We start from the raw sequence: 25,887 nt of genomic DNA on the forward strand, positions 1-25,887 counted from the left end.
TCTGGAACATCTGATGCACCTCAGCTGAACCCAAGGGTTTTCCCACTGACTAAACAAGGAACTCAAGATCTCCCAGCTCTGCTGTACCTCTATTTTAGATTTGAGTTTGAAACTTAACCAGCTCAGGTAACTATGGATACTACGGATATGTGGGAGGACACACCTCAGGAAACAATTTTGAGAATTTTCTACTTCCCTTCCCAGCCCTTCCCACTCCTTAGCCCCCCTCCCCCCCCTTCCCTCTTGCCCCTTTCATTTCGCCCCCCTTCCCTGCCCATTCCCCCCTCCTCTTTGCAAGAAAGATTTTTGTCTATCCTGAAAGGTACAAACCTGCGCTTTCCTACCATCTCAATTGTTGAACCAACTTTTCTTTCTTATAGAAAAGCAGAAGTCAATTTCTACCAGTACACGCTTTGAATTCTTGCACAAAGCTGAGTCCTAGGAGCACTGCAGAATTATTGTATATATTGTAGTGATGCATTAAGTAATGTTGTGCATTAGAGCAGAAAGGAAAAATACCCTCAATGCTACACTTCTGTTGTCAAGTTTCCTGCACTAGCAACATCACAATACCCTCCTACAGTTTTTCTGCATTTCTGTGTCTTTCACTAACCCCTGGTAGGGAAATTGGATCGAGTGACTTGCCAAGGCCTTATAATGAGATTGCAACTCTGTTTGAAATTCCCTGTAGCAGACCCTTGTTGATTGTCAATCTGTTGATCATGTTGATTTCTCTCTCCCCCAACTACAGCATGGATTCAGGAAAGCAAACACTCCAAGAAGCAATGAGTCTGTTTTCTGTGATGAGCTTTGGAAACATGCTGTTAATTGCCATGGCTGTGATTCTCAGTTTGACTGATAGCTCTAGGAATCAAAGCTCTGTCTCTGGAGTTCACCATGATTTACAAGTAAGCCCTCTGGCTTTCTTACTGAATCATCATGCCAGCCATTAGTAGAATTTCTTGCTAAATGCATAACACAATCTACAAGCTTCAGCAAATGTAGCTGTAACTATTTTACAATACATTAATTTTATTTTACCATAGAATACAGTTTTCTTCTCCTCCTATCATTTAGGAATATATAAGAATCAAATGTGCACATAACAATCATACTGCAGTACAATGTCATTTGCATATGATTCATTGTGATATTTTTGTTGATTTTACTGATGCATATGCATTTAGTTAAACCATATATTGTCACTGCATAATTAAATTACAAACTGGACTTTCTTTGACTTCAGAATATCCCTTGTATTATACTCAGTTTTTTTTTTTTTTACAAGATTGTAATAATTTCTATAAAACAAAATACCCAAAGAATTTCAAGAAAAAGAAAGGGAAGTTAGTACAAAAAAGATGTATGATAAACAAAAAATATGATGATATATGAGAGCAGGTTTTTTGGGTTTGTTTTGTTTTGTTTTTTTTGAAGCTTACAAGGACTGTTAAATCAATATTTTTGTCAGAAAATGAGGATGTTTTCCTTTGTGAAGTTCTTGCACTCACACAAATGTGTACAGAGTGTGGGGTTATATGTTCATAAATATGGTGTATGTGTGCTATGTCTCTACATAAACCAGACTTTGTGTGGTATGCATGTTATTTGACAAAAATGTTTATGCCAGACAATCTTTGTGTTATTGACCTCTTTAAAATAGCCTTCTAATAAAAGACTTTTAAAATTTAGTGTTTACTAACATCTCCTAGCCCTTGGTGCATATTAAGAAGGATTTAAGTAGGAGAAGGATCAGCAGTAAGTAGATGATAATTGATTTAGAAATAACCCACACAAGATCAGTCCATACAATTCTTTAGGACCTGGGCAAACTGCACCTAAGGCTACTGCCAAATATGTTTGAATGGCTGTGGAGATTAGGGGAGATTATAAAAATTTGGGAAAGTCAAACATCACACCCATCTTCAAAAAGGTGGTGTAAGGAACAGCCAGCCAGTCAGTTTGACTTCAGTCCCTGAAAAAATCATGCAGCCGTCCTCTTGGGAAATTGAAAGATATTATTCCAGATCTATTTCCTTATTTTTCTCTGTTTCCTTCAGATAACAAACTGTCTGGAAAAGTAACATTGCAAAATTCCATGCTTTAACATGGAATGTCAAATGTAATTAAGTTTGTAGCTAAAATGTATATTTTTTTTCATTAAAATGTTATTTCAATTGATAGTTTAATTGCAAAGGAAAGATGCCTTAACTAGCAGTAAGATATATTTCTCCATTTATCTATTTAAAATTCATGCCAAGGGAAGATTTGAGCAGTGATTGGTTTTTTTTGTATTGGAAAAAATCACATGTCACAAAGCAGCCAGGATTTTGAACTATGTTATGTTAAAGACAGGAGGCTAAGTGTCCAGGTTAAGCAGACACACCATGCAAGTTGGTCATCATAGTTTACAGGTAAAAAAAAAGCAAATTTTCATAGAATGATAAAATCACAGAAAGTTAGGGGTTGGAAGAGACCTTGAAAGATCATCAAGTCGAACCACCCCTGCCAGAGCAGGGTCACCTACAGCTGGAATGCATCCAGGTGGGCTTTGGGTGTCTTCAGAGAAGGAGACTCCACAACCTCCCTGGGCAGCCTGTGACAGTGCTCTGTCACCTTCACAGTGAAAAAAATTCTTCCTTATATTAATATGGAACCACCTATGCTCCAGTTTATATAAGCATTGCCCCTTGTCCTGTTATTAGTCACCCCTGAGAAAAGCTTGACTCCCTCCTCCTGGCACTCTCTTCTTACATAATTATAAATATTGATAAGGTCACCCCTCATTCTCCTCTTTTCCAAGCTGAAAAGACCCAGCTCTTAATAATCTTGGTTGCTCTGCACTGGACTCTTTTAAGCTGTTCCCTGTCCTTCTTGAACTGAGGGACCCAGAACAGGACACAATATTCCAGATGTGGTCTCACCAGGGCAGAGTAGAGGGGGAGGAGAACCTCTCTTAGCCTCCTAGCCACCCCTTCTAATGCACCCCAGGATACCATTGGCCTTCATGGCCACAAGGACACACTGCTGGCTCATGCTCATCCTTCCATCCACCAGCACCCCCAGGTCCCTTTCCCCTGTGCTGCTCTCCAACTGCTCAGTCCCCAGCCTATAGTGGTATCCGGGGTTGTTCTTTCCCAGATGTAAGACTTTACATTTGCTCTTGTTGTAATACATTAAATTTCTCCCTTCCCAGCTCTCAAGTCTGTCTAGGTCTTCTGGAGTGTCAGCCTTTTCACAGTTAAAATGTAAGATTTAATATTTAATCCTAAGAGTAATATAACAACGTTAGCTAAAGGCTGCTAAAGAAATCCAACATTTTTGGTCCACCTTTTCATCCATATTCATTTACAATTAACCCTTGTACAGCATTCTGAGATGCTGCTTGGCCTCATCTTAACTCAACACGTGCAGATCAACAATTATTTCATTCTTATATTCACTCTTTCTGACCATAACCATAAGGCAGTTCTCCAATTAGATTCTCCAAACTCTTCAATTAGACATGATAGCATTTTGCTACCTTTTTTGACCCTCTTCTTCACCTTAGCCAAAAATAAAATTAGAGAGATGGGAAATTTCAACTAACATAATATTTATTTGAAAATTATGGTGTAGAAGTTCTGCCTAATGCATACACTGTATAGCCTGACCGTTGCCTTCTAGACATCCCAAGAGTGCTTCATTCTTATGTTACAATTAGTTTATTTTCAGATTTCACAATTGCCTCAAACTACAATGTACTGCGCTTTTATTTTGAATTAACAGCATTCAGATATGAATCATATTTTTTAGGTCCAACACTGTCACCGAGACCTTTGACAAGCCATGTTTTAAAAACAAATTTTTCTGGAAGAATCTGAGCATTTAATAAATTAAAGGTCATTGTAAGACTTAATTTAAAAAAATAAAGGACTCAAAAGTTCTCATAACCTGAGATCTACAAAAGGAAATTATCAGTCCTGCTGTAATAAGACCATCTGTTCACATGATCAATAGACTGTCTCAAATGATCTCTTTCATGAGGAAGGGGAAAAAAGGATTTATTGGAAGAAAAACTCCTGCAATCATAACTTCTGCAATCGTGGTGGATCCATGGTTTTGTGCATGTGTGTTCGTCTAGTGTGCAATAACTGATATTTATTACTTACCAAACAGAAAAATGAAAAATGGAAAGTTATATACTGGGTATAAATACCTTAGTAAAAGCACTCAAAGTAATAAGTTTTTTCAAGGTGAATGAAGACCAGCATTAAAATCCTTAGATTCTCTCATCCAACGAGTGTTGCAATTACTTGGTCTGTTACACTGCGTGCAATTATATATGCAGGTACACACACATGCACACCACAAGTGAAGGGCTATTTTAAATTGGTGTTGCAGTTACAGCAGCAGTCCTTCCCATAAAATGTAATGCTCTAGATATTTTATAAATAGTTGTAGGCTATTCATAAAAGAAATTATTGACAAAAAGAGCCTCACATATGAAAACAATATACTAAAAAATCGACCCTTCAGAGTTTATTTGATGTGCTTATAAGCAAGACTGTTTTGCTTAGTTCTAAAGCCAAAATAAAATAATGAGATTTAAATCAAGCATCAACTGAAAAATGCTGTGGCTATTATTCTACTTAAAATATGACTAGAAGTCCAGTCTCCCTGGCAAGATTATAATGTCTCTCTTTGGACAGTCTTGATTAATAAATCAACTCAATCTCTCTCAGTAGTCGATGGACAGCAAACCTCTATTTGTGTCTATTGTGGTCCAACTCTGGAAGAAAGAACTGGAAAAGTAGAATCTGCCTGTGGTCCTCATCCGTGCCAGCTATTCCGTGTGTTCCTGTCTCCAGCTCCCAACTCCTGCTGACTCCAGGAGTCCAGCCTGAACTTTTATTTAATAATTTTTCCTATTTATCATTAGTGTTTCATTAAAGATGTGTAGTTTATTTTCCAACCCCCATGTCTCTCCTTTATTCTCTCTCCTTTCTTTATCAGGGAGGAAAAACCTCTTATCTCCTGTGAAGACAGACAGAAAGAGCTGGGGTTGTTCACTGTGGAGAAAAGAAAGCTCCAGTCAGACCTAATAGCCACCTTCCAGTATCTGAAAGAGACTGCAGGAAGGCTGGAGACAGACTGTAGGCAAGAGTCTAGTGACAGGACAAGGACCAATGTTTTTTAATTAGAGAAGAGTGTATTGAAATTGGATGTTAGTAAAAAGTTCTTTAGCATGAGGGTAGTGGGAAAATGGAACAGGTTGCTCAGGGATGTAGTTGAGGCCTCATCCCTGGAAATATTCAGTGAGGCTTGACAAGGCTCTAAGCAATCTTATCTAATTGAAGGTGTCCCTGTTTGCTGCAAGGGAGCTGGACTAGATTAGGACCTTTAGAGGTGTTTTCCAACCCAAATTATTCTATAATTCTGTGATTTTCATTATTAAAGTCCTTAAGAAGAAAAAGTTGCCAACATCTGCTTTATGTTCTCTGTACCTCCTGTTCCTATAGATTTCTTAAGTTTCTGTTTTCCAGCAGGTCATAAGTTACAACCAGGTGAATCTTTAACAAACTCAGATTGGAACAAACATTGCCTAATATCTCAAGATTAGTAACTTTCTTGAATAATTACATGAATTAAAGACACAGGAAGAGATGTTGTCAGAGAAAAATCAAAACCAGTGAACATCACCTTCCATGAGTTTTACATCTGAAAAAATATTTAATTAGTGTTGTAATGCCCTCATTGGTGATTTTACATGAAAAGTGAACCCTCTCACTTTTAATTCTTCTTCTTTAATTTTTACTTTATTTAAAGTATATACATGTCGCTTCCAACCCAAATTATTATATGATTCTATGATTTTATCTTTGAATAATTTCACCTTCCAGAACCAAATGTACACAAGAGGGCTATTTATTTGCTTATTTCTTTATCTTACAAAATGTCCATCTGAGATCTGAGCTTTTCATTTTCCTCCCTCTCCTCCTCATCCAGCAGGTTAGATTCCTTCCTCTGTAACTCCTGTTCGGCTGCTCCTGCATCAGTGTGAATGCTTTTGACAGTAATCTGAACTTCATACAAAAACTCAGAGATGGGAGAATCTGGCTTATGTAACACCAGAACACTGAAATATTTGTGTGTTACTTACCAAAAGCATCTCACATGAAGAGGATTACTTTAATCTCCAGTGTGTAGGCGTTATTTTTGTCACTTATTTTAATCTACACTAGAAAAGCTATTTTCCTCTCTTTTTTTGCCTCAGTCTTTCACACCCTCTACTTTTTTTCAGACTTTCATTCCATTGATTTGTTTAGTAATTTTCTTGAATGTTCATATCTTCTTGTTTCTTTTGACCAGCTCAGTATATTAACTGTAATTTACTGTGTCAGACTTTTCCACCCTGTAACCTTCTTTGTAGCAAGTTGTCATTTATGTTGATCAGCAGATAAGGTAGTCCCCCAGCTTGCTGGTTCCAGCAAGGTAAAGCTACTACAAAATACAACTCTATAGGCCTGAATAAAGAAATATCCAGTACAAAATATGAAAGAAATCCCACCTTGACAAAAGACAAAATTTAAAATCTGTAAAAAGAAATGAACTTTACAGAAGTACAAGATATTTTTGTTTAATTATTGAGACCATGTCTCTAGTTTTGGGATTAATCATGTAATATTTTTTTCTCTGATATAGCTTTCACAAATATAACGATTTCATTATTCTTCTGTTAATACTGTGATTGAGAATGAAGGCATGATATTTTATTTTCAATTTAGGAGTACTTCCACAAATAATTATATATAACTTTCAAGAGAAGAATCCCGAAATTTTTGTTTATTAGTCTTCTAGAAAAAATAGATTTGCCTTACAAAGAAGAAATATTTTTTAAAACAAATTGTTTCTACCTCCCTTCTTTTAGAGAAATAAAATTAATTTGACAAAGGATCAGAAACAGTTACCTTAACACAATAAAATTATAGGTTAGAACAACTCACCTTGCCCTGTGTTTTTAAAAGTTTACTTATAACTCATGGTTGCTAAATTCTCTCATTCATTTTAGTATCATAATTTCCTTCTCATCCTTTTGCATATTTGTTGAATACTAGAGAATATTTGTATAGTTGTCCTACTCCTATCTTTGCACTGCAAAGAAGACAGATCTTGATTTATGTTTTAATGAGGTTCAGCTTCAGGTATTTTTTTAACTAAAATGTTTCAAATAACCCAAATTAAATTAACTTCCTCTTAAAGGGAGAAGAGCAAATTATCTCCTTTGTATAGCAACAGAAATCAAAACACTCAGGTCATTTGGCTTCCCTTTTACATAAGAATCACATTGGAATTAGATACAACTCTATTTAACATGGAAGGAGAGGAAGCAAATCCATTTACTTGCTATAAAGTAATCTCTGAAACAACAAAAGCACATTCAAATCCTAAAATAATCTCAGAGGGTGTGAGGTGGAATTGATTTGCTGTAATGTCTGACATGATTAATCTTTACTATTTGCCTTTTCATTTCTTTGTTGTAGTTGAATTTTTCTTGTTTTGGTTTGTTTCTTCTTCTGTTGAGGGGTTTTTGTTTGTTTATGTTGTGCTGTTTTGGTTTTTTGTTTGGTTTGGGGTTTTTTTGCTTGGTTTGGTTTTGGTTTTGTTTGTTTTGGTTTTTTTCACCATAAACATAATTGTGGGAGCACTAGGATGCATTTGAGACACAGATCTACCTGAAGGGAAAAAGTAGTTGGTGACGATACCTGAGCTTTTTACAGATACTGCTTGTTAGAGGCAAGTTTCTGCTATAAAATAACAGAAGTCATTTTCATTAGCGGCTTTTAACAGTATGAACAAAAGAAACAGTAAGAAAAGACCTATTAAAGAGGTAAAGATAGATCAGTTTCATGGACTACTGAGTTTTAGTTCACACGGGTAATGAAAACCAGTAGACATCTTTGCTATGTATTTTTTTATATCGTGAAAGGCACTTTTCTCCCAGAGCTCAGTATGTCAGTCAGACTGTATGCCTTGCACAGACACTCAAAGGGCTTTACCTTCTCATATTAGGCCATATTCAGATGTGATTACAACATTTAAAAGCCCAAGACACATCCTAACCAATTGGAGCTATGACAAACATCTCCTCTAGCAAATCAATCAATGTTTGAAGTCTCAGATATGCCTGACTAACATCAAGTTCATTTGGTGACTGTCACTAATTTTCCACTTCCTACAAGCTACATCCAGATATCCTGCCATTGCCAAAGGCACTTTTTTTGACAACACATGAGATTTAAGTCTATGAATGGATGCTTCTCCTTATTCCCATTTATAGGTCTATAAATGGTTTTGAAGTTATATGATGTAAAACTGTTTTTTACTGAGTTTCCTTGATTCTTAGACTTTCTGTAGCTGTCTCCTAGGCAAAAAAAAACCCAAAAAAACAACAAACCAACCAACAAAACAAACAAGCAAACAAACAAAACCCTACAAAAAAACACCAAACAAACCCTAAACATTTATAACTTAGAATGAAGTTGCATCAAGGTCAGATAAATTCTACACAGCCAAAACAGAAATTTTAAGATTACTCTATACTGGTGTTTCTCTCACATTTTCTCATTCTAGTCTCCCTGCTGTTGCTGTTTTTTTCTACACTTTCTTAATTATTTTATCACAGAGGTGTTACTGATATCACTGATAGGCTCAGATTTGGCCAGTGGTGGGTCTGTCTGACATTGGGGTAGCTTCTCATGTCTTCCTATAGAAATCATCCTTGCAGCCGCTTTGCCATGCCACCTCTGATACCAAAACCTTGCCACATAACCCAACAGAGCAACACAAGAAGACACAGAAGTTCATGTACATGCAGAAGTACAACAAGATATTTTTTTACCACATGAATCTGAGGAAGGCCTGATGTTGAAGACAAGAATCCTGCTTTGGATGTCTCCGTGAAACATTTTTTGAGGAATTTCGACTTGGTAAATGTAGGGAATAAAGGAGAATCTTTGAAGTTAAACAATATGATATGTTTTACTTATTTTTTTTATTTTTTTTTTCATTAATAACATGGCATTATTGTGACACTTGTGAGACATGTATGGCAATAGAGACTGCTAAACTGGGATTCATGTTTGAATTAAAAATTGCAGTCAGTAAACATGGCTCCTCTCTTCACCTGCCTTTTATGCCCAGAAACACACTTCTGTGTCTTTTGGTCTGACAGAAAATCTGGAAAGCTGTCTGGAAAACTTTTGCCTATTGTTAGTAACAATGAATATTACATAATGTTCTACAGCTTCACCACAGATAGAACGGAACCATCTCACCAATTCTCTGTATAAGGTAACCCTGTAGAAGCTTAGTGCCTAGAAGGACAAAACAGTATATTTTGCATGGGCTGAGGGAGCCTGATTAGAGCCAGATGGCAGTTTGGTGGTAGCACCAGTGCAAGGAGTCCAAGAGGGTGTCCTGATCATCAGATAATTGGCTCACCCTCTGAAGGACTTTAGACCTTTGAGACTGACAGAATGAGTGAGGATTAACTCTTTCTCTTGTTCATTTATTGAGTTTAAAATTTTTTTTTAATTATTATTTTTGTCAAAACAAACATACTGTGTTACTGCTTCCGGGGTCCATTCTTGTAAAGGATTAAGTTCTGCTTATAACTAGTCTCAGAAACCTACTTTCATCCAGTTCTTGTTTACTATTTGTGTTAGACACACATTTGTAAAAAAGCATTTGTAAATTCTCAAGTGTATAGTAATTTGACATTTTTTTCCCTAAAGAAATAATTCTTAGTGTGATTCTACTTACAGGTGATACTGAGGTCTTGTTTATGGGTGGAAATTTTGTCCATTGTTCCAACAAGATTAATTTTCTTTCCATCTTTATTTTTTAAAAAATTAACAGCTGAAGAGACAATGTAGCATATAAGTGGTATAAAGGCTATATAGTCTCTGTAGTCTATAAATTCTAGAATTCTATGTTTTAGACTGCTTCATTGCATATCAAAGAGGAATGATTTGGTAGTAGGTTGGCAGAAAAAAAGATAGGAAAATAGCCCTCTGTAAAGAGAGAAACACAGCTCTTTTATTTTTACTGTATCTTTTTAGTTTTAAGATATTAGAAAAGTTTCAGGTCAATGTAAAACATTTATTTAATTTCTTCATGGATATCTTAAACCCAAGTAACCTTATTTCTGAAGTTATAATTTATGATATTGGTAGGATTTTTTTTCCTTAAATTGATGATTTTACTTTTTTTTCTTCCTGTATAAACACCTAAGACTGGATTCAAGTATTTTAAAAAAATGAAATCAAATTATGACAGTGGTTATATTTTTTATTAATTTATTTTTTCCATAAATACAGGAAAAAAAACTTTGCAGGATAAAAATTCTGGCTAGGAATAAAGTCTAAACTGCTGCTTTGGGTCACTTCGCAAAAGTCTGATGACAATTTTATTGTAAGCAGAATACTATGGAGAAGACAAACAAACAAACAAACAAACAAGCCTGGTGCCATGCTGCCTTGCCTCTCCCTTACAAAAGTCAAGAAAATTGTATGTTATCTCCCTCAAGGTGGCACCATGGTAACTGCAATTCTCAAAGGATAAAGAGATGCATTCTATCTCCCTGGTAGCTCCTACTCTGATCTTCCACATCTTTATGGTTTTCTGCAGTCCCACATAAATAATGTGGTATAATACATGATATACCATTCGTAGCATAATGTAACATAGCATGGCATAACATAGCACAGCATAACTTAACGTAATGTGATATTAAACTTGTCCCGGCTTATTTTGACCTGGAAGTAACCATCTCAAGGAAGGGCTTGTCATCGTGACCAGGTCTTCAGTGGCATAAGGTGTGTTTCAGAGTGGTAGCTTCCTGTGAACATAGGGGATATTTTGCTGAAGTTTAGCTTGTTTTCATTCACTGTAGAACTTGACTGCAAGTTGAGTCTTTTCTACAAACTGGCAGTTTCTCAAAACTAGCCTTTACTCAAATACTGGAGCAAAATGCCTAGCAATATCCAAAAAATATGGGGTTATATTGAACTACAACTGAAATTATACAAGGTTCAGAATTTAGTTCTAAGTCTGTGTTTCTTATGGATTCTAGAATTTATAGAGGATTATTCTTGGCAGTTTCCAGGATTTCCAAAGGAAAATGTTTGCATCAATTATAAAAAAGGTAGATGAACAGTAAATTAAATAAATAGATGAAAATCTCTTCTGAAATACTTTTTCCTTAAACTGAAAACGACAATGTCATCATAGATATGAATGACTGCAGCTTCCTGCTTAATAGAAGATGCTCATACCACTTCACCAAGATTCAGAGCCCTTCATGTGCATTCTGTACCAGCCTAACAACTGAAGTGTATCACTGCATTTGTATAGCTATTGTGTGCAAGGAAAATTTTCTTTTGCAAAAAAATGCTTACCTTCATAGATTATATCTCTTTGCTTTTCTAACACCACTCCCCACTGCCCACCCCCACCTTGTGAGTTACTATTTATTTGTTTCACTGATTACTGTTTCATAATGGTAAGGAGTAGGGTTTTAAGATTACATCTTCTCCATTTGGTTACTCTGATACCATGTCTGAAATTTGTTATTATGGCTCTGGTGCTTGGACTATGCTGGGACAGTTGAGGAGGGCCAAGCCTGATCACAGAATCATAGAATAGTTTGGATTGGAAGAGACCTTTAAAGATCAGCTAGTTTAACCCACCTTCAGTGAGCAAGGACATCTTCAATTTGGTCTCTCTGCCCTTGACTGATTCCAGAGATGAGGCATCTGCCACCTCTCTGGGCAACCTGTTCCTGTGTTTCAACTGTCACAGTGAAAAAGTTCATCCTTATATCTAGTTTGAATCTACCCATTTCAATATTTGGTTAAAAACCATTACCCTTTCTCTACTGCAAGAGCCCTGACTAATAAATCTATCACAGTCTTTCTTACAAGCCCCCTTTGGGTATTAAAAGACCACAATAAAGTCTTCCCTGAGTTATCTCAATGTCTTCTAGAAGATGTGCTCCAGCCATCTGTTAATTTTTGTGGCCCTAGTCTGGACCAGCTCCATGTCTTTCCTGTGCTGAGGGATTCAGAACTGGGCATTGTAGTCCAGTTGAGGTCTCACTAAGGTAGAGGAGAAAAATCACCTCACTGTCTGCTAGCTATTTTTCTTTTGATGAAGCCCAGAATACAGTTGGCTTTCTGGGCTGACAGTGCATATTGTGAGCTCATGTCCAGCTTTCCTTCCACAAGTATGCCCAAGTCCTTATTCTCAGGGGCTGCCCTCAATCCCTTTATCCCCTGACCTGTATTGATACTGGGGAATACTTTGACCCATGCACAAGACCTTGTACTTCATGAAATTTGCGTGGACTCATTTCTCAAGTTTTTCCAGGTCCCTCTGGATGCCATGTTGTCCCACAGGCTCATCAACCCCACCACTGAGCTTGGTGTCATCTGCAAACTTGCTGAGGGTGTATTCATTCCCACTGTCTGTGTCATTCGCTAGGATACTAAACTGTACTGGTTCCAGTAGAGACTCTGAAGAACAGCACTCACCACTGAACGTACCAGACATTGAGACACTGACCACTACCATCTGGATGTGATGATCTAACCCGTTCCTCATTCACCAAGCATTCTGTTTATACAATCAACCTCTCTCCAATATATAGAGAAGGATGTTGTGGGGGACTTTGTCAAAAGCATTATAGAAGTACAGATAGGTAACATTCATATCTTTTCTCTTGTTCACTGATGTCACTCCACCACAGAAGGCCACTAAGTTGATCAGGCAAGATTTGCCCTTGGTGAAGCCATACTGTCTGTATCAATCACCTCTGTGTCTGATATGTCTGCCTCTGATATGCCTTATCAGAGCTTCTAAGAGAATCTGTTCTACGACCTTCCCAGGGACAGAGGTGAGGCTGATAGGATGGAAGAGCTTGCCATTGAGAGGTGTGGGAAGAGAGGTTGCCAGTGAAGACAGAAACAAAAATTTGAGTACCTCATCTTTGTCCTTGTCTGGTTTTCCCAGTTTGCTAGCCTTGTTCATCAGAGGGTGGAACACTTTCTTGACCTTCCTTTTCTGTCTTACATATCTATAAGGGCCCTTATTCTCTGTATCCCTTGTCCCTGATGGCAGTTTCCAGGGACTAGTCCTTGAACAGCTGGAAATTTGCTTTCCCATCATTCAGAGTCCTGACTTTAATCTTTGCCCGACCCATATCCATCAGGACTGGGAACTCCACTTGTGCATGATCGTTGCAGCCCAGGCTGCCTCCAATCTTGATGTCACTGATTACTTCACTTTCACTGCTGACCATCAGGTCGAGTATCACATCTTTCTGGTGGGGTTGTTTATTAACTGGCTAAAGACATAATCCTCAATGCCCTACAGAAGTCTTCTGGCTACTCTAACTGAATGTTCTTCCTGATACCTTGTCTGACCTACAGTTCTGTCTATAGGAGGATAAATTAAGTACTGTTCCTTTTTTGAAAACTACAATAAGTGCAAAGACATCAGAGAACAAAAGCATCAAAAGTAAATATGCTGATTATTTAGTGTGAGCAAGCATAAATGAAGTAACATCTAATTCTGCAGTTTCTTTTATAAATCATAATAGGTGAAACTGTATTAGCATGTTTGTAGATCATATTTTAGCTGAATTAAGTATTGATTACTTTGTAGTAATTAAAGGATTTCACATTTGCAAAGCCAGATTCTGGAAACTTGGTTATTTTCAATGAAAGGCATTGAGACTGTCCCAAGAGCTCTCACTTTTCTGTAGAAACAGATGTCAGTTTCCAATTTTTTGTTTGCTAGACAACAAAAGTGATTAGTTCTTTTCTAAATTATTTTACTTGTGAAAATGCTGAAGAATTATTTGCATACATTTTTTCCCCAGTAAATCTGCATATTTCTGCTTACTAAAATATTTATATATTCAAAGGCTTTTGAGTGTTACTGATACCAATACACACATCTCTGCTTTCTCTTCATTTGGCAAGAAGGAATTTGGGTTATACATTTTTTATGAGATAAAAAAGTACGAAGTCCTTCAGTGACCATCTCAGATACAAGAGCTTATTAGCTAGAGCAGTGGCTGAAAATGAGAAAAGAAACCAAAAGTACTGAAGGAGGGGAATATGATTTCTAAAAACACAGCCCTCTTTGGGAGGAATGTTCCCTGGTTATAAGCTTTTAAGTAAAACATACAAACATAGTGGGCTTTTTTATTATCATTCTGACACTCCTGAGCTTCAGTCTGAATTCTTCCTTGAATAATTTGAAGTCATCAAGTAACCGCAACAAGGACAGACTAAAGGGTCAGGGAAGAATTTTGAAGACAAAAGATCAGAAGCAATCCCTCCAGAAATCAAGCAGCTTTGACAGTGACTTCTTCCACACATCTGACTTCAGGCTATAAACCTAAGGTTTCTCAATCAGAGCAACAAAGCTGATAAACTGAAGTGCACAGGATACAACTGATACAACTGATAATATACAAAATTTTGATACTTTGACAAAGAAAAAGAACATAAACAGTACCTCTTTTATTATTCATATCCCCTCCTGCCCTCAGAGGCCCTGTTTACTGGGCTGATGAGGGGAGACTGTGTAGACAGTGAAATATATTCCCTCCTTAATTTTCCACAGAAGTTTAATGCAAAGACCATCAAGACACCAAACTGTGAGGATATGCAAAAGCAGCCAACATTTATAGAGACAGACAAATTAGAAAGCCTCTGTAGCTTAATATTAACAAACATAAGTATAGACCTAACAACACATTACCAACTCTCTGGAAATGTTTTGATTAACAAGCTGGTTAAAAATGAGTGCTTCATCTTCAGTTTTCCAAGATTTATGTCTTGATTAATAAAACATGTAGAAAGTGGTGCTATTGTCATTGTACTGTCATGCTTAGGACTTGAGGGTGATAATTACTTCACACAGAGAATCATATGTGTACAAACCCAAAGATCTTACCTATACTGTCTAAAAGTGGAGCATAAGCAATAAAGGATTCCTAGAAGATTAGAGGGGTAAGGGCAGAAATATTACTTGAGTGTTTAGGAATCTGAGAACAATTAAGTTTCTGTCTGTGATATCATGAGAACTGGATTCAGGAGACCAGAACTTCTTTTGCAGTCCTCAACTGTGCTGTGGATGAGTCTGTTAGGAAAAATGCAGAAATTAAATGAATCAGCTGCTGACGGTCCTTGTAGCTGTAGTCATCAGATATATATTTTTGTGAGAATCCAAAAGTAATCTTTGGTAATTATCAGACGATATACTTCGAGTCAGAAAATGGACTACTAAAACAATGAAGATAATGGCTGTCATGCCAGAGAGTGATACTTATGTTAATCTAGAAGTCCTGGTCAAACTTAAATAATTCATGCCATGGTAACTGAGTTTGTGAATGGATAAGAAGGTTTTGTTTTGTTTATCAGTGCAAAAATTCAGCAATGTGAAGAAAAACTGGCTAACAGTGTAGGTGGTTAAAGAGCCCCCAAGTATCTGTCTCTTACCTTACACAAGCACAGAAGATATGAATATATGGAAATATGGGTAGAGAGGAATTACTTAGACACAATCAATTACTTAGGCACTATTGCTTTTGGTGGAGTACTTGAACTTACACCACAATGACTGAGCACATTCTCAAAGGAATGCCTTTGCTAGAAAGCTTTAGGAAAAATGCAGCTATCCAGTGCTTGTTATTCTCCTTCCCAGGTTCTGTAAGGTACTGAGCAGTTTAGTCTTCTGAGTTTAGTAGCAGAGGTATTCAGCCATAGCTACTCAACTGTCCTAGTGCTCTAGAAACAGGTGAAACTTATTTTTCTTTATTATTTGCATAGGCCTTCAAGTGTTTAAGTATTTAAATTTTCAACATTACCTATTTGCTTAAGCTCCCCATGCCAGTCCATGGCTTTTAGAAACTTGCAACAGTCTGACTTTACGCTTCTTCCAAGGAATATGTCAAAATTAAGATACATACCAGTCAGACCATCTGTGCTCTTCCACCAGACCTAAGATCATCTCTTAAAGGGATTATGAGAGTGTTAAACACAATATCAAGGAATCGTAACAGGTAAATTGGCAATTTCAGTGGCACATGAACTGACCAGCAAAGACTGATCACACCCTCCATGTTATGGTAGTCAAAGGCAGGAACTAGGAAAAGGAATATGCCCTCATTGTAGATGAAATGCGGGTCCAATACCATCTAAAGGACCTCAAGGTAAATAAGTCCATGGGACCTGATGAGTTTCACCCACAGCTCCTGGAGGAACTGAGGATGAAGTTGCAAAGTCACTGTCCATCATTTTTGAGAAGTCATGGCATTCTGGTGAAGTTCCTGCTGACTGGAAAAAGTGAAACATAACCTACATATTAAAAAATGAAATAGAAAAAAAAAATACCCAGGGAAATATAAGCCAGTCTTGTTCATGGCAAGATCATGGAGCAGATCCTCCTGAAGTCTGCCAAGGCATGTGGATAACAAATGGGTGATTGGTGACAACCAACACGACTTCACTTAAGGCAAGACCTTCCTAACTAATCTGGTGGCCTTTTACGTGTGGTCACAGACTTGGTGGACAAAGGCAGAGCAATACATGTGATCTACCTAGACCTGTGCAAAGTATACAGCAACATTCTACATGATACCCTGGTCACTAAATTGGAAAGCTATGGATTTGATGGACAGACCACTAATTGGAAAAGAAACTGGCTGGACGGTTGAATCAAAAGAGTTGTGATCAGTAGCCCAATGTCCAAAAGGAGACGTGGTGAGTGGTGTTCCTCAAGGGCTGATACTCTGACCAGTGCTCTTTAACATCTTTGTTGGTGACATAGACAATGGAATTGAGTGCTCCTTCAGTTGATTTGCTGATGGCACCTAAAGGTTCTTTCCAACCTAGGACATTCTATGACTCTATGACTAGTATTTTCTTCACAGAAATGTAGGATTCATATAACCTTTAGGAGAGTGGCACTATGAGGTTTGCGATGCTTTAACAAATGAATAATCCCATATAGAATCTCTAAAATGAAATGAGGGAAATATGTTGCAGTAAACAAAAGTAGGAATTTTCAAATGTATGTCTGTGGAACAGATAAGTATGTCTTACTCATACTGTTGCTATTGACCCAAGCTTCTTTTCCATGATAAGAAAGAATTGTCCTAACCTTTGTCTCCCGGACTCTTTTCTGTATCTTGAAACTGAAGGTAGAAGAAATCAGTTTCACAGTGCTTCTTGAAAGCCCATGAGTGAAAGAAGTTATCTGGAAATTCAGCCATATTTAAAAAACAACCTGAAGTTTCTTGGAAACAGTTCCAAGGTTCAATGTACCTGAGATGTGTTTACCTATATATACTAATAAATGATAACACTATTACATTTTGTGTCACAATAAACCATCTGCAAACTAATGGCACAATGGAGTCATGTACAATGCAACAACAAACTGCACATAAGATACACTATCTTTGCAGCAAGGAAAAAGAATCATCCTTAATGTGTTTTGAGCTCCTACAAATATTAAATGGATTGATAAATAATAGCTAATATAAATTTTATATGAGCATGCTTTAAGGATAATTTCCTGGTTTTGGGTAGTTGAATATGTGTCCTGTTTCTGATAAGTTTATAGAATAATAAACAAAACCTTCCTTTGTTTTTCAAACCTGAAGTACTATTTCTTCTATAAAATTCACTGTGAGTGGAAGACTTATTGCTGGACAAACTACAGTTTTAAATTGTGAAAATCAGTGAGTGAGATGTTGCAAAACAGGAGGGACATCTTCCTTCACAGGTGGCTTAGATGTTGATACCTACATCTTTTGATTTTTTTTTCAAAAATAGTGGACCTACAGCATTTTGCACGTGTTTTTCTTTTACGCTTCATTTTTAGCACTCCAGTTGTGTAGGGTTACTAAAACTGTTGGAACATTTCAATGTATTGCTCTTATATTCCAGTTATAGTATTCAAGATGAAGCCTTGTCCTGTGTAAGAAAGGTGGCATTTGGATCACAATTGTATCAGAATGTTTTTCTGATACAATCAGAAAAATGTCCCTCATGTTATTCTGAACTTAAATGTAGTAAAGATAAAAAGAGCACTCTGAGTATCCTGTAGCATGAGGTATGCCTCTGGGGCAAATAAAGCATTAATGAAAACAAAAATATCTCCCCAAATTACTATTGTTTTGTCTGGAAGCTAAGAAAAATTGATCTTACTTGGCAGTAAGTTCATGCAAGCTCTGCAAGGATGGCTGTTTAGTAGCTTAGAACATCAGAGAGTTCTTTGATGTAAACTTAAGCTGAATGCATGCAGAGTCCACTATGGATTTTTGACAAAAAGCAATGAGTCCATTGCGTATTTTTATTACATAACAACCAAAGCCCAGAAAGGGTGTTTATAATAGCCTGTGTCAGATATTTCCCATTATAGAATATAATTATACACTTTGTACACATTCTTTTATCTCTGCAGCAATAGTTGTTGACAAATATTTATTGACACCTCTTTTAATGCTATTTTTTCAGAGAAGGACATACTGTATTTTCCAAAGTGTTTATAAGGACCTGCTCCATCAAACTGCATAAATGTGTTTAATTGTGAGAGGCTATTTCTGGGATTGTAAAAATTTTTGGAGTTTTAACATCCTTAGCATAAATTGCTGAAGGTTTTTGCTCAGCTTGGATACAAGAGGATTAAATATTTACCTGCTCACTGCACTGACCAGTTCACAAAATCCTTAATGACTTCCCTAGCTCCATCTCTCCAAGTTTGTCCAGATGTTTCTGTATCTTTTGCCTATGAAATGACTACAGTAAAATGAGCACCGTGTTGCCTGATGTTATACAAAGTACTTTTCCAGCACTGAAAAAGATCTGAAAAAGATCAAGTCATATATAGTTTAGCAAGAAGCGTGAATAAGTATTACAAGTGCAAAAAAATTCCTAAGTTTCTTTGCCTGAGAACTTCTTGATAACCTTCTATATCAAAATACTCCACTCTCTTTTGAATATTCTTACCAAGACTTTACTAGACTTTTTTGGCAATCTTCATAAAAGGTATCTTGTCTGTTAATCTGAACTTTGCTTTCTCACCATTACCTAATCTACCGTTGGCTCAAAATTCCAGCTCACATTCAATATACAGATAGTAGAAAAATTTAGGTTGAAAGCAAGATGAGTTCTGTAGCAGCCTGTGCTGTCCAACCAAGAAAAAAAACCAAAACAAACAACTTCCAGATACTAATAATTCCTAAATCCAGTGGAAGGCCAGCAAAAGATCTATCAGACTCCTTAATTGAAAAAATCGTTCACTCCTCATCAAAAAGACCATCTGAAAAGTTACTCTTAAACTGTGCTCTGTAGAGGACTTTGTCAAAGATTGTGTGGGATACCCACTCCTGTGCAGCTTGATTAGAAGTGTAAAATCTGAAGAAGATGTAAGAAGGAAGCAATCACACAAAATAACTTGCACAGGGTGGACAGGCATGGAGATTCTGAGCAGGGAAAAAACAAGGTGGTGATTTCCTTTTAGAAGCAGACTTTTCCTGTAGTTGTCTGACAGAAAAGAAAAATATTCCCAGTACTGGACATCCACTCAGACCATTATGCTCACTTTATTTTAATACTAGAAGTATTGGAATTCTAACATTTCTGACATTCATCTCTTCCAGCTAAATACTTTACAAAGCAAGACGACACTGGAATAACACATTCTACATAATACCTTCTAAGTTATTGTAATCACATTTTGAAAACTCATGGTCCTTTGAAAGAGTTGCATAGAGATATGTCATGTTAGTATTTATCTCATAATCAGTTTCCCTATGTCAATACAGATTTTGCATAATCTGTAAATTTTACCTTAAAAAAAAAAAAAAAAGATACCCAGGAATTAAAATTTGATAGACCATGTCTATAGAGTACTTCCATCATAAAACAATCGCACACTTGAAGGTCCTAGGCCCACATAAGATAAGCTTATTAATCGTTATTATTGAGCAGGATTCTGTAGGAATATCCAGTAAAAAAATATCATCTATAGACATTACTGTCTGTGTAACTGCTATTTTGCAAATTCTTTTTGCCTTGTTGACTGTGCTTTTGACCTAAGTGTGAATCAAAATGCACAACTGGGTCAGAAGTGTAAAACACCATTGCTGCTTTGACATAATAGCAAACTGCACTGGTAATGTTTGCCTCCAGTGAGAGCACAAAATTACGCAAAACTGCCCTGGATTCCTTAGTGGGTAAAGTCCATACAGCCAGCGAGCAAAATACTGCAGCTTCTGCCCTTCTGTGAAACAGGCAGACAGTATTGGCTGAGCAGTTGTCCTGGACACTGTTACAGCTCCCACAAATCACTATAATGCTTGGATTTATCCTTTCCTTTGTTCTGTACAAATTCAATAAGTTATAAATGATGTGGCAATAAATGAAATGTGTGTATAATAACTTCTTATTTTGATTTGGTTAGTTTCCTTGTCAAGCCTGCCTCTGTGTTAGCACAGTAATATTGATGTGCAAGTACCAGAAAAACTAAGCTAGAGTTTGAAGTCAAATTTTATAAACTTCATGGATTTTTGAACCGTATACCCTGAATAGTAGATTTTTTCAATTTATTAAACAACAAAAGAAAAAAATGGATTTTTCAATAACCCTTCACTGATAATTTTTTTTAATGAAAATTATTATGCACCAAAACCATGGGTTTTTTTGAGCTCTGGAGACCTAGGACAGCTGAAAATCTGAACAAAACATTATCTGTACAAAAAGTTACTATGCCTTTGAGTAAAATAACATACAAAATGGTTTCTTAGATTATGCAGGTACCTCAGCAACATTATTTATTATTATTATCATTATTAGTGTTATTTTTGTTATTGTTGTTGTTGATCTTATTACAAATTTCATTATTCTGAACACAGTTATTTGAAAACAGCATATAATATGTCAAGTTTCTCCTTTAAAACTTTCTAGGTACATGAAGAGCTAGTGAGGTGTTGGCATTTGGCGTGAATTCCACTGACTTTTCTGGACCTGAAAAATCTCATGGATTTATGGTGGGAACAGATGTTTGCAGAGAGGAGGGTTGCAAATTTTGGGGTTCTTAACAGAAAGTACAATAACAAAACCACATTTGTAATTCTTGAATGAAGGATCCTGGATTTATTTTCTTTAAATATAGGAGGGGAAGAATGAGAAACTTTCATACAAGTAACCAGTATAGTACAAAAAACCAGAACCAAGTTGTAAGAAGCAAAATATCTTTTGTGAAAATTTAGGTTGACTTGCTAGATTATTCTGAATGTTATCATATGAATGCTCTTGAAAACTGGAAAATAAGATCTACCTGGGAAGCATGCCAACCATCATCTATTACTTTAAAAATATATTGGTCAAACATTTTCTTTTCCAGAAATGGAAGATCTTACACAATACTCTACGATTTATTTCAGAAATTAACATTAACAAAATGAATACTGGCTTGATTTTCAGTTTTGAAAACAAGGTGCATGAACTCTAAGAAAATAATTGGTTACATTTCAGCAGTGCCAGATACTCCCATTTCCTTGTGATACTATGTTCCTGTAGCATAATCCAGCATGCTGGTGGGGCTGGGTGGTAAACTAAAAGGGCTGAAGATCACAGAAGTGATAATCATGGTAGTACTGAGGGTATGGAAAGCAAAATGAAGGTAAGAAAAAGAGGGAAAGCAAATGAAATTTTATGGGTAGCCAGCAGTTTATTTCAGCTAGAAAATGTCAGGTGTGTTATAGGCACAGGGTGGAAAATCTTGAAGGAGCCTGTTAAAATTTTGGCAGCATATATAGCAGAAACCACTCACTCGTGCATTGCACCTTAAGTCACAACAACCACTGCTGTGCTTTGTGTTGATACCACAGTCATTCTAAGTAAGACAGCTTTTTAACTGCATGAACTGTCAACTCAGTGAAAAGAATGAAAGTTGTGAAGGAAATGCTTGCATATAACCACTTAGATTTTGGTTTTGTTACAAAAGTGTAAGAATGTTCCACTTCCCAAAAATAATAGGAGAGATTTCAGTGGCTGAAATAGTTTTCTGATATTTTTGGAAATATTTATGTCATAGTCTTTCTAGGGTTTTTCCTTGCACAGATATAAAGGTGATTCTCTGTCATGCATCTGTTTTCTGTCACCACACCCTTTTGTTATGTATGCCTCTCCTGGTCCCTGTTATGGCTTTGGTTTATTCTCCCATGTCCACATTTGAAGAGTCTGAGAGGGCTTAAGTCTGCATAGTTGTGAGGAAGTTCCATCTGCCTCCTCATTTCTCTGTTTGTAGCAGTTGTAAGTTGCTTCCAGAGAAGTGCTGTAATTTAAGGCCAATACTGATGGTGCATAAACCAGAAAGATCTCTTCTTTGTACGTGAAGCCCTATGTCAGCCTAAGTCTTGACTAAACCCCATACAAAACCAGAAAAAAAAAAAAATTGCATGAGGGAAAGACTAGCTTGAGACAAGGGTACAATAGAGACATCAGTAGTGTTAGGACAATCCTACAGTGTGGGAAATATAGCAAGAAAATTATTCTGGCTATGCATAAGGACCTTGTGAGGTTCCTCTACTCTGAATGTCAGGATTTGCATCTAGGCTAGAAAGCTACATTTTTCATTGTGTTTACCCAATATAAAAGATCCCTTGGGAAGAACTAGACAACTCAAAGTTTTTGTAAAACTAACACATTCACTGCACAGATAGATTAGGGAATTCCAAGATGTCTCAGCTCTTGTAGATGGTTTTATCATATTTTGTTTTTAAAGAGAAACTACCAAATTCGAAGTAAAAAAAAACACCTTTGTTTCTTCCATTAGTTATGTCAAATTGTTCTTAATAAATTGTTAACATTCATTTTTTCGTTTGCATTTGTTTGATTGCATATTTTGTCTTGTTTTGCTGGGTTTTCCACCAAGTTAGAGCATTTACAGAGTTTTATCATATTATTAACTGAAAGTTAAGAGGTTGCTAGTCTCTTTTCAGTGGTGCCCTGTAATAGGACAAAGGGCAATGTACACAAGCTGGAACACAGGAAGTTCCACATCAATATGAAGAAAAATTCCTCTGTAAAGATGACACTGGAACACTACTCCCAGAGAGGCTGCAAGTCTCCTCTCTACATTTTCAAGACCCATCTGAATGTATTCCTAGGTGCTGCCTAGGTGATCCTGCCTAGGAGGTTGGACTCCATGATGTCCAGAGGTCCCTTCCAATCCCTACCATTCTATAGTTCTATGAAATTCTGAAGCATTTCCAAAAAGGAAGGTAGAAAAGCTTTTTCAGTTCTGCCCAAAGCTCCTTGTTTAGCCAGGCTGGTCTTGTACCATGCCTTCTCATTTTAAGATGCACAGGTACAGTTTGTTCCTGTGCCTTAAGGATTTCCCTCTTGAAGATTTTCCAGCCTTCCTGGACTCCTTTGTCCTTGAGGACTATATCACAGGACTATACTACTGAGCAATCTCCTGAACTTATCAAATTCTCCCCTCTGGAAGTCCAGGGAGGAAATTCTATTGACCTCCCTTTTAACTTCCCTAAGAATTAAAAGCTCATCCATCTCATGGTTACTTTGTCCAAGATGACCACCAACCTTTACATCTCCCACTAGTCCTTCCGTGTTCACAAACAGATCTAGCAGTGTGCTTTCCCTTGTTGGCTCAGTCACCCGCTGTGGTAGGAAGTTATCTTCCACACACTCCAAGAATCTCTGGGATTGCTTCCTGTCTGCAGTATTATATTTTTGGCAGACATCTGATAAGTTGAAATCTCCCACAAGAACAAGGGGAAGTGAATCTGAGACCTTCCCCAGCTGCTTATACAACACTTCATCCACTCCCTCTCCCTGGTTGGGTGCTCTATAACAGACCTAAATTCAACTCAGGTAATTTCACTTACTCACTACTCAAATTCACACATTACTCAGATATTTGCAGGGATGTGAATCAAATTTGTTTCTGTCAATATGAACTGTAAGTGGCTTTCTAAAACCTGTAACTTAATTTATTAATGAATATCCTTTTTACACTGTAAGCATAAGTGGTTTCTTACCACTTTTTAAAGATAAAATCACAGACATTTTTCAATCACTTGCATTGTTCTACTAATCAAGCATAATTGTTTCAAGAAGGTGATGCTTGCATCTGTGGCAGCAGCAGCAGTTACTGTGAGCTGGCAGGAGTGTGAGGCTTGTGTGTACCCTGGAGGTGTCTGGAGAGGATTTCTGGGTCCCCAGGTCCCTTGGAATGTTTGTGTAAAAGGACAGAGTGACAGAGTGACAGCTGAGAAGTCTTGAAAAGAGGTGAATGAGAGGCATTGCTAGTAGTTTCTGTGGCCAATTCACACTCCCTGAAACTGAACTGCCTGTAGGGAACACCAACAAACAGGGGAATGAAACCAAGGAAGGAGAATGTGGCAGTCATCCCAGTATGTGCAGGAGGGCACGCAGGAAGGCCTGCACTTTGTGCCAGTTCTCACCTGCAGGCTGAGGCTGCAGTCCCATGGTGGCTTGGAAATCTACCCAGCAGCCTGTAGTCTCCAGAGAATAAAGGTCTTATGAGGCAGCATTTGGATGTCAGAGGCATGGAGGTAAGAGTCTCTGCAACAGACAGGAACAAGTTATCTAGACAGGATAGTCTGGGACAGCTGAACTTATCCACCTCTATGGCTCCTTGTGAAGTGAGAACCTCCACTCTCTTTTTAACCACCCTTGAAGTGCTAGAGTACTGTGATGTAAACTCAAACCACTCTGTGCTGAAAGACTGAACCAAAGATTGATCTACTTCAAGTGTCTTATGTACAGGTAGTTTAACCATTCCTGTTAAGCAATGCATTGGTCACTATTTATTGATCTTTTTATTTCTTAATGTTCTTCAGATACAATTTAAAGGAATATTATAATTCAATATTAAAAAAAAAGTAGCAGTATTAAAAAAGTAAACTAATGAAAACTAAATCAATAAGCTTCTTTCTTTTGAAAACACATTATTTAAAAAAGTGTATCAAAAGTATTCAGTCAGTGTGGTGTTGTATTCTATCTCCAAAGCCAATAAAAACATTGATGTTGGATGAGCAGCCTCTCAGAGGCTGATTTTTAAGAAAAACAGAATAAAATAATAGAAAGCCGATGTTCTTATACCTAATACTGGAAGATTATTTTACTTTTTATCATGAAATACTAAATATCAAATTATTCTTATTTAACATCATCTGCATGATATCTAATTTCTATCAATCTGTAATCTTTTCTAAATGCCACCTGAAAAATTCTGAGAGTACCTTTTTGTGCTATTAAAGAAACTATTGCTTCAAGTAATAAAGCTCAAATATCATTATAATTCTGATGTCTGTCAGGTGGCAGTTGCTTTTAGTTTCTAAGTTTAGCTAAACTGAAGCAAAAATTTGGGAATTTATAATCACTTCAAAACTATTCTAATCACTCTCAGTATCTAAGACAACCTTGAACTGCAGATATTTTTGTAGGATAATTTTAAAAAGTCCATACTGTGAGAGTCCGACCTCACTGATTTGCAATTGTCTCAAAAGAACAATTTTAAAGTGAGTAGCCCTGGTTAGGGTGGAGGACCTGGCCTGGCCAGAGCTGAGCAGGGGGTGATACCCGGGAAGAGATAAGAACTACTGAAGACTGTTCCCCTCTTCTGGGGGCCAGCCTGCAATGCTGGGACCTCCCTCCAGGCACAATTACCCTGGCCAGGGAGGAGGAATGCACCTTGATTGTACTGATGCTGATGTACCTGGCTGAGGTGGCTGGAACGGAGCAGGGAGTGGTGCCTGGAAGGAGATAAGAA

The sequence above is a fragment of the Heliangelus exortis genome, chromosome Z (genome assembly GCF_036169615.1).
Source record: "Heliangelus exortis chromosome Z, bHelExo1.hap1, whole genome shotgun sequence".
Classification (NCBI taxonomy): Eukaryota; Metazoa; Chordata; class Aves; order Apodiformes; family Trochilidae; genus Heliangelus; species Heliangelus exortis.